Raw genomic sequence first — 12317 nt, 5'->3', positions numbered from 1 at the left:
GGGCTGGAGTAAGAAGGGGACTCTTTTTCAGCTACCTCCTGCCTTTTATAAGCAAGGGAAAAAAGTGACTTATTTTTTGTCCCTTGCTTATAGGGTACCTGGCTACTCATGTAGGATAATTGGCCTGGCTCTTATTGCATTGCACTAGGAATAAGAATGTAAGCAGAGACTAATGCACTTCTTACTTACTCTACGGTATTTAAATAAGAAATCTGTCTCTGAGCCAGAACACTTTGTGTGTGCATTCAGGATAAAATTAATAAAGATGAAATATTAAAAACCCAACAGATAGGTTACAAAATGAACTGGAACATCTTGTTATGCCAGAAAGTATAGAAGTATTTTACAAAATGATGAGGGCATGCATGTCATGGGGAAACAAGAGCCAGCTTGAAGGAACTCCCACTAGCCAGATCTGGGACAAGTTGAACACCTACGTAGTTCAGAACCGTAATGAATTAGAAACCATTGAAAATATAGGAATCTCTGAGTTCTTACCAATAACAAATACAAAAAGAAAAGAAAGAAGAAAGAAAGGGAGGGAGGAAAGGAGGGAGGGAGGGAGGGAGGGAGGAAATAAATGGAGGAGGAGAAGGGAGGCTTCTTGCTTATAATAAAATTCTGAGTGCCAGCTGGATTCCATGGAGAAGGGAGAGCTGAAGTTAAAAGGCCCATCATTTTTCAGCCACCATAGTAAGGACTGGCTCAGGCAAAAGTGATCAATGAATGTTAAACGTAGGAGGGAATTTTGATCTGGAGCAGAATAATGGCACAGTATTAAAAGTGTTCACTCATAGACCCCAAGGGAAAAATGTAATTATACAGTGGCCAAATCAAACAACACCATATCCAAGCTGAAGGGCAGATGGACACTGGATGCCTCCTGATATGATGCTCTTAGGAGGATACAGTGTCATTTGTGTAGTTTTCCAGCCAGGAATGCAGAAACTGAATTTAATACTGAGAAAGCATCAGATAAACCCTAAATTTTAAAAAACTTTAAAGAAGGACTTTATTCTTCAAAAATGTCAGTGTCTTAAACGACAGAGGATATGGAAATATTCTAGGTTGAAGGAGACTAAAGAGGCCTAACAACTAGATGCAACACGTGATCCTAATTTGGATCTTGTGCTAGAAGAAAAAATATGCCATAAAAGACATTATTGGGTCAATTAACAAAACTGCAATGCAGCCAGATTAAGGTATGGTATCAGTGTAAATGTATGAAGTTGATAACTATATTTCGGTTACATAAGACATATTCTTAGGAAGTATACATTAAAGTATTATCTTGGTCAGTTCAGGCTACTATAACAAAATACCACAGACTGGATGCCTTAAACAACAGACATTTCTTTCTCACAGCTCTGGAGGCTGGGAAGTCCAAGATCAAGGTACCAGCATATTCAGCTACCAGGTGAGGGCCCACTTCCTGGCTTGCAGATGGCTGCTTTCTCCCTGTGTCCTCACATGGTAAAAAGAGAGCAAGCTCTAGTCTCTCTCCTTATTTTTTTATGAGGACAGCAATCCCATCGTGGAAGCCCCTCCCTCAAGACCTCTTCTATACCTAATTATTTCCCATTTGCCCCGTCTCCAAATACCATCACATTGGGGGTTAGGACTTCAACATATGAATTTGGGGGAGAAACATTCAGTCCATAACGTTCTACCCCTGTATCCCCCAAAATCATGTCCTTCTCACATACAAAACACATTAATTCTACCCCAACATCCCCAAAAGTTTTAACTCATTCCAGTATCAACTCTAAAGGCTGAAGTCCAAAGTCTTATCTAAATATTATTTAAACCAGAAGAGAGCAAAACGATTCAACCTGAAGTTAAACTGTTCTCCTGCTGTGAACCTGTGAAACTAGATAAATTATGTGTTTCCTAAATACAGTGGTGGAACAGGCATAGAGTAGAGATTCTCATTCCAAAAGGGAGAAATCAGAAGGAAGAAAGAAGTGACAGGTTCCAAGAAAGTCTAAGCCTAGCAAAGTACATACCATTAGATCTTAAGGCTTGAGAATAATCCTCTCTGGTTTGATGCTCTGCCTTATAGACGTGGTGGGGCATCCGTCCCACCTGCGTGGCTCTGCCGGGTAGGATTCACTCCCCCAAGGCCCTGGGCAGCTGCCATATGGCCTACTGAGGTCAAGGCAGTGCCCTGCCCCCTTTGAAACCAAGGAGGCAGCCCTGATGGTCTCTGAATCACCATTGGGTTCATTCTTCCCTTGTCTTGAAGAATGGTATATGTTTGCGGGCAAAGAGCTCTATAGTTTGGTCCTGTAGAATCTAAGTCTGACAGCCTGCCTTCATTTTGTCCTGTACCCACACTCGTTCAGTTCACACTAGCAGTGTTTCTGCTGGGGTGGCTGATTAGGTCTGTGGTTCACTCCCACACTGACCTTTTTATCAAATGCCATTTTATCAAATGGCATTTTATCAAATGCCATCCTCTTACAGTTTTTTTCAGAACAAGTTTTCTCATTTTTTGCAATATAGATAAGCTGAGAATTTTCCAAATCTTTTAAGTTCTGTTTCCTTTTTGCTAAACAATTCCTTCTTCAATTCATTTCTCTCCTCTCACATTTTACTAAAAGCAGTCACCAGGAACCAAGCCACTCCTTCAGTGTTTTCCCTAAGGCAATTTCTAAAAATTGCCTCAGCTAAATATCCAGTTTCTTCACTCACAAGTTCCACCTTCCACAAAACATTAGAACACAGTTCAGCCAAGTCCTCTGCCACTTTATAACAAGGGTCACTTGTTCTCCACTGGTCAATAACATGTTCCTCGTGTTATTTCCATCTGAGAGACCACACCAGGATGGCCTTTATCATCCATATTTCTGCCAACGTTCTGTTCATGATTATTTGTCTTCTCTAAAAAGAGGTGTTCTCGGACTTCCCTGGTGGCGCAGTGGTTGAGAGTCCGCCTGCCGATGCAGGGGACACGGGTTCGTGCCCCGGTCCGGGAAGATCCCACATGCCGCGGAGCGGCTGGGCCCGTGAGCCATGGCCGCTGAGCCTGCGCATCTGGAGCCTGTGCTCCGCAACGGGAGAGGCCACAACAGTGAGAGGCCCGCGTACCGCAAAAAAAAAAAAAAAAAAGAGGCGTTCTCTCCAGCTCTCCTCTTTTCCTTCTGAGTCCTCAGCAGAATTTCCCTCTGTCTGTATTTCTAGCGTGCCCTTCAGAACTCCTCCAGCTTCTACCAGTTTCCCAGTTCCAAAGCCACTTGCACGCTTTCAGGTATTTGTTACAGCAGCACTCTGTTTCTCGGTACCAAAAAATCATAGTCTGCTCAGGTTGCGATAACAAAATACCATAGACTGGGTAGCTTAAACAACAGATATTTATTTCTCATAGTTCTGGAGGCTGGGAAGTCCAAGGTCAAGGTGCCAGCAGATTGGTTCCTGGTGAGGGCCCTCATCCTGGCTTGCAGATGGCCACCTTCTCACTGTGTCCTTAATGGCGGAGAGAGAGCGAGCTCTGGTCCCTCTTCCTCCTCTTATAAGGATCCTAATCCCTTCATCATGGGGGCGCCACCCTCAGGACCTCATCTAAACATAATTCTCTCCCCAAAGCCCCACCTCCCTCTAAATACTATCATATTGGATAGTTAGGGCTTCAACATAAAATTTGTGGGAGAGCTGTAAACTTTCGGTCTGTAACAAATATTTAGGGCTTGATGTCTGCAATGTATACAACTTACTCTCAAATGAAAAAAAATATGAAAGATGGATAGATCAGATGATATAGCAATGGGGTAAAATGAAAAAATAAGTGAATCTGGATAAATGGTATATAGGCATTCTTTGTATTTGTCATATTATTGCAACTTTTCTGGAAGTTTTCAAGTATTTTCAAATAAAAAGTTTAAAAAAACGAAGTTTGGAGGCAATCCACTGAGTGAACAGAAGGTTCTTTGGACTATATTTCATTCAACAAATATTTCTTGCACATCTACTAGGTAATGGGCACTATCCTGGGCACTTGGGCATCAATGAACAAAACAGGCCCAAAATGCCTCCTCTCATAGTGGGAGAGCTAAGTGATAAATGAGATGGATAAATTATATGATGGGAGTGAGAAAACATGGACTTAGAACATGTCACCAGAGAGCCAGGAAAGAGTCCTGGACAGGCCGTTAGGAAGGCTTCAGCCTACATGGGCCTGCCATTGTCCTCTGTGCAACTGTACAGCTCACCTTCTCCTCTCAGGCCTCAGTTATCTCATTTGTAAAATGAAACAATCAGGCAAAACCCTGAGCTTCACAAAGGCAGGGAGCAGGTGATCAGTAATTCATTCTGAAATGAATGAATGGCTAGTTGATCTCCGAAGTCCTTTTCGGCTCTGGGATTTCCAATACCATTTGGATCACCTTAAAGGATGTCATGTCACTTCAGACATCACATCTTATTCCACAGATATTAGAAGGATAATGAGGAAATATCATGAACAACTTTATGCTAACAAAGTCGATAACGTAGAAGAAATGAACAAATTTCTTGAAAGATATAGACTAACAAAGCTCGGGAAGAAGAAACAAGTGACATGAATAACCCTGTGTCTATTAAAGAAGTTGAATTTGTAGCTAAAAACCTTCCCACAAGGTAAATTCTAGGCCCAGATGACTTTACTGGTAAACTCTACCAAACACTCAGGAAAAAAGTAATACCGGTTCTACACAAACCCTTCCAGAAAATTTTAGACGAACCATTCCCAGCTCACTCTACAAAGACAGCATTACTCTGATATCAAAAATACAGACAGACATAACAAGAAAGGAAAATTACAAACCTATATCCCTCATGAACACAGATGCAAAAATTCCTAGCAAATGACCTCAAAGTGTAGACATTTGATGACTGAGTGAGATTCTGATGTAAGCACTGGTTGTGCGTGGTGACTGAGCTGAAATGGGGTGTGAGGTCAGATAGCAGGTTATTTTAAAGATAGCTATTTTCCACAAATTAAATATAGGTTTTGAATGTTCCCTTCAAGATTCAGTAGTGCCCTCACAGAAAGAACTCCATGCCAAAGAACTCCAGGTCGGGGGTATCGGCCCCACACTGGAGTACACCCTGCTTTTTTTTCATTGCAGTAAGAACACTTAACAGGAGATCTACCCTCTTAACAAATTTTTAAGTGCAAAATATAGTACTGTTAACTATCGGCACAAGGTAGAGCAGATCTCTAAGAACGTATTTATCTTGCACAATTGAAACTTTATACCCATTGAATAGCAACTCCCCATCTGTCCCTCACCCCAGCCCCTGGCAACCACCATTCAACAATCTGCTTCTATAGAATATTACTCAGCATCAAAAAAGAAGGAAATTCTACCAAATATGACAAACATGGATGAACCTGGAGGACATTATACTGAGTGAAGTAAACCAGACACAGAGGACAAATACTGCACGATTCCACTTACATGAGGTATCTAAAATAGTCAAACTCATGCAAAAAGAATATACTCTGCTTCCGCACAGCACCTTTACTGGCTTTGTGTGTGTGTGTGTGTGTGTATGTTGGGGAGCGGGGTGTGTCTTCTTCTCTTCAACTAAACGGAAGCCCTTATGAGGAGGAGAGCGTTGCATTCTCCTGCTCTTCCCCCATACTAGGCAGGGTCTCGAGGGAGCTTATTCGATTGACTGAATGGAATCTAGGTAGCTGGCTGCACACCAGACGGATGGGCGACACAAGGAAGAGAAGACCAAGGGCAGCTCTGGCATGTTGAAAGCCACTTATGACCCAGAGGTTTGGAGTAAGAAGGCACCCTGTGTCCAATATCATCAAGTCGAGCCCCTTCTCTGTTTCTGAAAAATATCAGCGACCTAGAAAAGCTTAAAGAAAGCTCAGGGGAGTTAATGTACCACCGGCAAACAAACCTAGATCCAGATCCACCTCTACTGCTTAGTTTCTGTGCTACCCTGAGTAACTCACTTCAACTCTTTGAACCTTAGTGTCTTTATCTAAAATGGTGTTTTGTGGCCACACCTCACAGAGTTGTCATGAAATGTGGTAAGACAGGTATGGCCCTTAGACAACAGAAGTATTTAGTAAGTGGCATCAGCTAATATCTCAAGCCCCATTAAGTGATCTGGCAATGCCCTGGGTGAAGTCCAGTCCACGTATCACTACGCACAGGGTGTAGGTTTTCTCTTCCCAAACCTGTACAAGAGCTTCTAAGGAAGCCACTGGGCCCAGCAGGGGCTCAGCTGAGTCTCACGAAACCTTTACACTTAGAGTCACAATTGAATTTGTTTAAAGACCCACATTTAGCTCTATGTGGTTTCCCTATGGAATCTCATAACAACACCTGGCACATACATGCCTGCGTAGAGCTGCTGAAACTTCACGGTATGACACCGTTCTCTTTAAAAAGCCATCTTCTCAATTAGAAACCACCTCTTTGTTTTCCATGGCTTTGTCACAGGCCAGATGCACAAAAGGCTGTGTCCTCTGCATGTGAGGAGGCTGGGAGCTGAACAAACAAAACCGGGCCCAGCTGCCGTCCAGAGGAGCTCTCCCTCTGGGAAGAAAATGAGCTGCTCAAAGGCACAATTTACCAAACCCACGGCTATTCCCCCAGGAACTTTGGGGTGCCAGGTGCTGTCTGGGTGCGATAGTGGGGACTCAGTTTGCCCAGAAACAGACACAAAACAGCTGGGATAACCAACTGGGACAAAAGATAGAGGAGACAGACTGCCAGCTTCCTAGGATACCAATATGAGAAAGGGCCGTAATAGAAGGGCATCAGTCACATGTCAGTATCACAAGGAGCAAGGTCACGCGGCTGCCCGTGACCAGTGTTAAAGCAACAGGCTTGATGTTTAGTGCCACTTACAGGAAGAGAGGAAGGAGGGTCAGCGTGCCTGAAGAGGATGGGAAGGGCTTTCTTGAGAGTGGACTGGGCACCCTGGGAAGTCATCCACCCCCTCTCAGCCCTGGCAAAGGGACCACAGCCATCCAGAAGTGCAGGAAAACATGCTGTACCTCAGTGGAAAACTACACATTGTCTGCAGCACTCCCTTCCTCTTTATCAGATTCTAATCCTGTGAGAGCTGTTTTGCACCGCTTTGTAAGTTGTAGTGAACTACAGACACGCTTATTCAACCTTGCCCAGTAGAGTTTCAGTTAAATTCCCTCTTCCTCCTGCCCACCTCGTGACAAAAAACAGTTGCATTCCTTTATTCAGATTTTGTACTGTTTTGACTTTTCCTCTGAACCGGTTATAACATCTGCCTGGTTCCCTCCTCATATGAATAAAATAGACACTATGATAGTCATGAGCTTACTTTTTCCTGAAAATTATCCTTTAATTTTCTCCCTTCTGCTGGGCACCTCTGAAGCGTCCCCAAGCTGGCTGACATCCTTGCTGGGAGCCAAGATGCCCACTTGCCTGGGAAATGGGAGGACACAGTGACTGCCCAGCAGACACAGGCAGGCCTTCACGCTGCACTAGTGACAACGGCCACCCTTTACACAGCCTTTGCTTCAGCATGAGGGCCTCTGAGTGACATGCTGCACGCTCAGTAATCTCACTGGATCCTACAAAGACCCAGCAGGGCAACTTTTCTTATTTCCCTTTACAAATAAGGGAACCGAGGCTCAGAAAGATAAGGCGACTTGCTCAAGTCACTCACGCAGTTAGGTACTGAGGGAGAAATTCGATCAAGGTCTGTCTCTTAATTCCCAGGCAACCTTACCTTGGCTTTATTTTCTTTCATTGAGGTATAGCTGGTGAACAGTATTATATGTTTCAGCCACAATATAGTGACTATGTTTAAAGGTTATACTCCACTTAAAGTTCTTATAAAATAAATTCCCTGTGCTGTACAATATATCCTTGTAGCTTTTTATTTTGTACCTAGTAGTTTTCTACCCCTTAATCCCCTGCCCCTATCTTGCCCCTCCCCACTGGTAACCACTAGTTTGTTCTTTGTACCTGTGAGTCTGTTTTTGTTGTTGTTACATTCACTAGTTTGTTTTATTTTTTAGATTCCACATATAAGTGATATCATACAATATTTCTCTTTCTCTGACTTATTTCACTTAGCATAATACCATCCAAGTCCATCCATGTTGTTGCAAATGGCAAAATTTCATTCTTTTTTACAGCTGAGTAATATTCCATTGTATACATGTACCACATCTTCTTTATCCATTCATCTGTTGATGGACACTTAGGTTGCTTCCATGTCTTGGCTATTGTAAATGGTACTGCAGTGAACATTGGGGTGCATATGTCTTTTCTCAGCATTGTTTTTGTTTTGTTTGGATATATACCCAGGAGAGCAATTGCTAGAAATTAAAGTTTCAGAATCTTTGAGGATTGAGGGTTAGTTCTTCACTAAACACCTGGAAGAGATGCCCGAGAAGGGAGTAGCCTCCCGAATCCAGGAGAATTTCCAGGCCTCCTCCGTGCTCCCTCTCTTGCCTGCAGTTTCCTACTGATCTGCAGACCATACCACCCCTGAGCAAACAGTTGGATTTCTCTCTGAATCCACGCTCCCCACCCTCGAAGCGGCCAGCATGGCCTGGAGACCCTACTCCATTCCTCTGGTTTACTCTTTCCTCAATGACAATTTCAAACCTTCTTGGCTCAAACCTCCTCTACTGAAACCTCTCTTCCCCTCAGCCTCCCTATGAAAAGCCTCCTTTTCTCTGTACCCTACTTTGCAGAGAAAATTGAAGCCCCGTCATCCTTCCACTAGAGACGGCCTCCAGCTACTCCCCTGCATCCTTCTTCCCTTCTGACCCCTCCTGACCCCTCCTGCTGGGGTTAATCCTCCACTAGGCTTTGGATCCACCACTCCCACCACTGACTGAATTATCTCCTCTTTTAAGTATATTCAGTTTCTCTATCAACTGGTTTTCTCCTCATTGACTTAAATTTGTGTGTGTGACAAAATATGTATAACATAAAATGCACTCTTTTAACCATTTTTGAGTGTACAGTTCAGTGGCATTAAGTACATTCATGCTGTTATACAACCATCACCACCATCCATCTCTAGAACTCTTTCATCTTCTTCTGAAACTGAAACTCTAGATCCATTGAACAAGTATTCCTCTTTCCTCTCAGGCCCTGGTAACCACCATTCTACTTCCTGTCTCTAGGAGCTTGACCACTCCAGGGACCTCATATAAGTGGAATCATACAGTGATTGTCCTTTTGTGACTGTCTTCCCAGTGACTTTTTTTTTTTTGTGTGTGTGGTACGCGGGCCTCTCACTGTCGTGGCCTCTCCCTCTGCGGAGCACAGGCTCCGGACGCGCAGGCTCAGCGGCCATGGCTCACGGGCCCAGCCGCTCCGCAGCATGTGGGATCTTCCCAGACTGGGGCACGAACCCGTGTCCCCTTCATCGGCAGGCGGACTCTCAACCACTGCGCCACCAGGGAAGCCCTCCATTGACTTTTAAACATACTCAATTCTCTGCAATCTAAAAAATGAAAAGAACAAAAACTGGCCCTGGAACCCTCAACTCTCTACAGCTATTGCCCTATTTCTCTCTGCCCATCGGAGCCAGCCTTCTTGCAAGAACTCTCCACATTTTCCTCCCTCCCCACTCCTCCACACTCTCCAATCTGGCTTCACCGCTCTCCCCAACGGCTGTCGCTGAGGCCAACGGTGGCCTCCATTTTGCTAAGGAGAGAACGATGCTTTTCAATCTTCATCTAAATTGGCCTCTCAGCAGCGTCTGATGGCTCTGACCTCCTTCTTACTGCTCTCATTACCCAAACCCCCTGCATGGACTTTTCCTCTCTCTACACTCCCTCTAGTGCCCTCAATTGGTCCCACTGTTTCACTGCCACATAGATAGAGACGATTCACAAACCCTCATCTGCAGCCCAGACCTTTCCACTGAACTCCAGTCCCATCTCTGTAACTGCCTACTGGACCTCTCTTCACAGACACGTAAAAGGCAGCTCAGATCAACCATATGCAGAAACACGTTTTTGATCCCTGCCCGCCTCTCTGACCCTACCCGCCCCTCACAACCCAAAACATCTGCCAGTACTCCTTCCCGTCTCAGTGACTAGCTGGCCAGTTACGCAAGCCAGAAACCCAGGCGCACCTGTGGCCCCCCTCCCTTCACTTCTCACGCCCAACCACACACTACAGCCTGGTGGCTGCACGCTCTGAGTAGCTCTAAATCCATTCGTTCCTCACAGTCCCCTTCATTTCCACTCTGGCGCAACTGCCAGCATTGCTAGTCCACACGATTGCAAGAGCCCCCTAAGTGTGTCTGTCCGTCCACCGCACCCACGGCACTGATCAGATGGAAGCCAGAGGGGTTTACAAAAGGCAAGTCTGGCTATGCCTCAGAGAAGAAAACAGGCACCATGGCCTGGCCCCTCCTCACCCTCAGCCTCGTCCCCCTCTACATCCCCACCACCCAGACTCACCTCTTCCCGGATCCTGGCGCGTCCCAGCTCCCTTCCACACAGGCCTCACCCACGCTGCTGCCTCTTCTCCCACTTCTCGCCGTCTACCCTTACTCCTCGGGCGCGGTGAAGAATCACCTCCTCGCTTCTTCCTGACTTCCCTGCCTAGGCAAGATTCCCCTTTATGGGCTCTGGTAGCACCTTAACCCTCTCCTTTGTAGCTGTCTGTTGTAACTTTATATTTGTTTGTATGACTATTGGATGGTGTCACGAGAACAGGGCTGAGTCTGTTTCGCTCACCAGCGTACCCCCCACACCCACCTCAGTTCCGCACACATAAATATCAGAGCAGGTGACACTTATGCATAAGCGCCGGCCGCTAAATGCTTTGCGTGGATCTTCTCACTTACTCCTCACAGCAACCCTGTGAGGAGGTAGTTATTCTCCCCTCTCCCCTCTTCACAGAGGCATAAGGAGCTTAGGCGTGATCGTTTAGCTAAGAGAGGCAGAGCTGGTTTCAACGGCAGTCAGGCTAGCTGCAGTCTCTGTCCTCACCCCTGTGCTCTGCGCAGCACCGTCCCTGTTTGTGTTAGGAAGCAAGGGTAAGTACACCTTTCTCCTGGGTATTTAGGTACCATCTTACACAGAAGCAGAAGTTAGGCATTTGCATTCCCTGGGGAGCCCTCCAGCTCCAGGTTTCTGCGACTGCGGCACAAGAAGGGACAGGAGAGAGAAGGGAGAGCTCATGCCAGCCCCTCTGCCTGATCTTCTAGACTCGCCAGAGTCTGAGCAGCCGTGAAGCCCCAGCCTCGCCTCCCTCTGCGGTGCAGCACGAGTCCAGACCCCATCCCCACCCTGCCAGGGCTGTCTGAGTGCCCCCTCGTCTCCTGTGCAGCTCTGTCCTGCCAATCCCACTGTTTGGATGCCTTCCTAGTACTGCTTCTCTAGATCCTGCCCATCTCTCAAAGTCTAGCTCAAGTACCACTTGCTCCAGAGACTCTCTTGCCGACGAATCTATTTTTTTTAACCTGCCCTCTTATAGCTTATCATAAAAGTAATGTAGAACCCCCAAACATAAGGCTGAACAGAAACAGGTATTAGAAGCACAGAGAGGCTGCTGGAGGATGCTACAGTGTTAGAAAGTGACAACATCATCATCACCCAAATAATAATAGAAGGATTAGAGGAATCGAAAACAAGATGGTGGCCTCTTGCAAAGGAGTTAAGTCCCATCACGAAAAGGTTCCTAGGACTGTGGGCCTCAGATGGAAAGCAGGCCATGCAGGAAGCAGCTTCTGCCCAGGTGGTGAGTTCCTGAAGGTCAGGCAGTGAAGAGATTGCTGGGAGAAACAGGGAAGTGGAGGCCTGGCAGAGGGGAGGAGAAATGCATATTCTGCTGGGACGGTGCTGAAAGGGCACTTAGGGTCACTTCCAGGACCCAGTCCACACCCACGAGCCCTAGAAAGTGTACAGAGTCTAAACACTGACATAAAACCCCCCAAGGCTGACACGTATATGCAGAAAAAAGACGAACATTGGTGGTCGGGAGCGAGGTGAGTGGGTTTATAGCCCTATCATGCTATTTTTGATATATGTGCAATCCAGCTTTTTCCACTAATTCAATCCATTAGCAGAACTTTGTGGCAAGAGTACTTCTCAAGTTTCCATTAGTATAGAGAAATCAGCATATGCTACCTGGAAATACTTCAGGAAATGAATAGTCTAGGGGGATTCATGAGGTAATACCTGAATTGTAATGCTGTATTACACATAAATTACACTGTGATGCTGTCTTATAATACTTGGATAAGGTTTTACAGCATAGAAAGCACACCCACGTTCATTGCTTCGTTTACTTTTCACGACAGTCCTCTCTCTCCCTGGATATCCTCTGTTTTCCCTTGGGCAACACCCTGGA

At 45.6% G+C, this 12317-nt stretch overlaps 1 protein-coding gene across 2 annotated transcripts in view; it reads right to left on the bottom strand.

The window, feature by feature from the left end:
* Positions 1-12317, bottom strand: part of ST6GAL1 (ST6 beta-galactoside alpha-2,6-sialyltransferase 1) — a 135077-nt gene that overhangs the window by 12826 nt on the left and 109934 nt on the right. The gene's annotated exons all lie outside the window — the stretch shown is intronic.

The sequence above is a fragment of the Lagenorhynchus albirostris genome, chromosome 5 (genome assembly GCF_949774975.1).
Source record: "Lagenorhynchus albirostris chromosome 5, mLagAlb1.1, whole genome shotgun sequence".
NCBI classification, from domain to species: domain Eukaryota; kingdom Metazoa; phylum Chordata; class Mammalia; order Artiodactyla; family Delphinidae; genus Lagenorhynchus; species Lagenorhynchus albirostris.
Note: the sequence above shows the minus strand (reverse complement) of the source record. Positions and strands in the feature narration are given on the sequence as shown.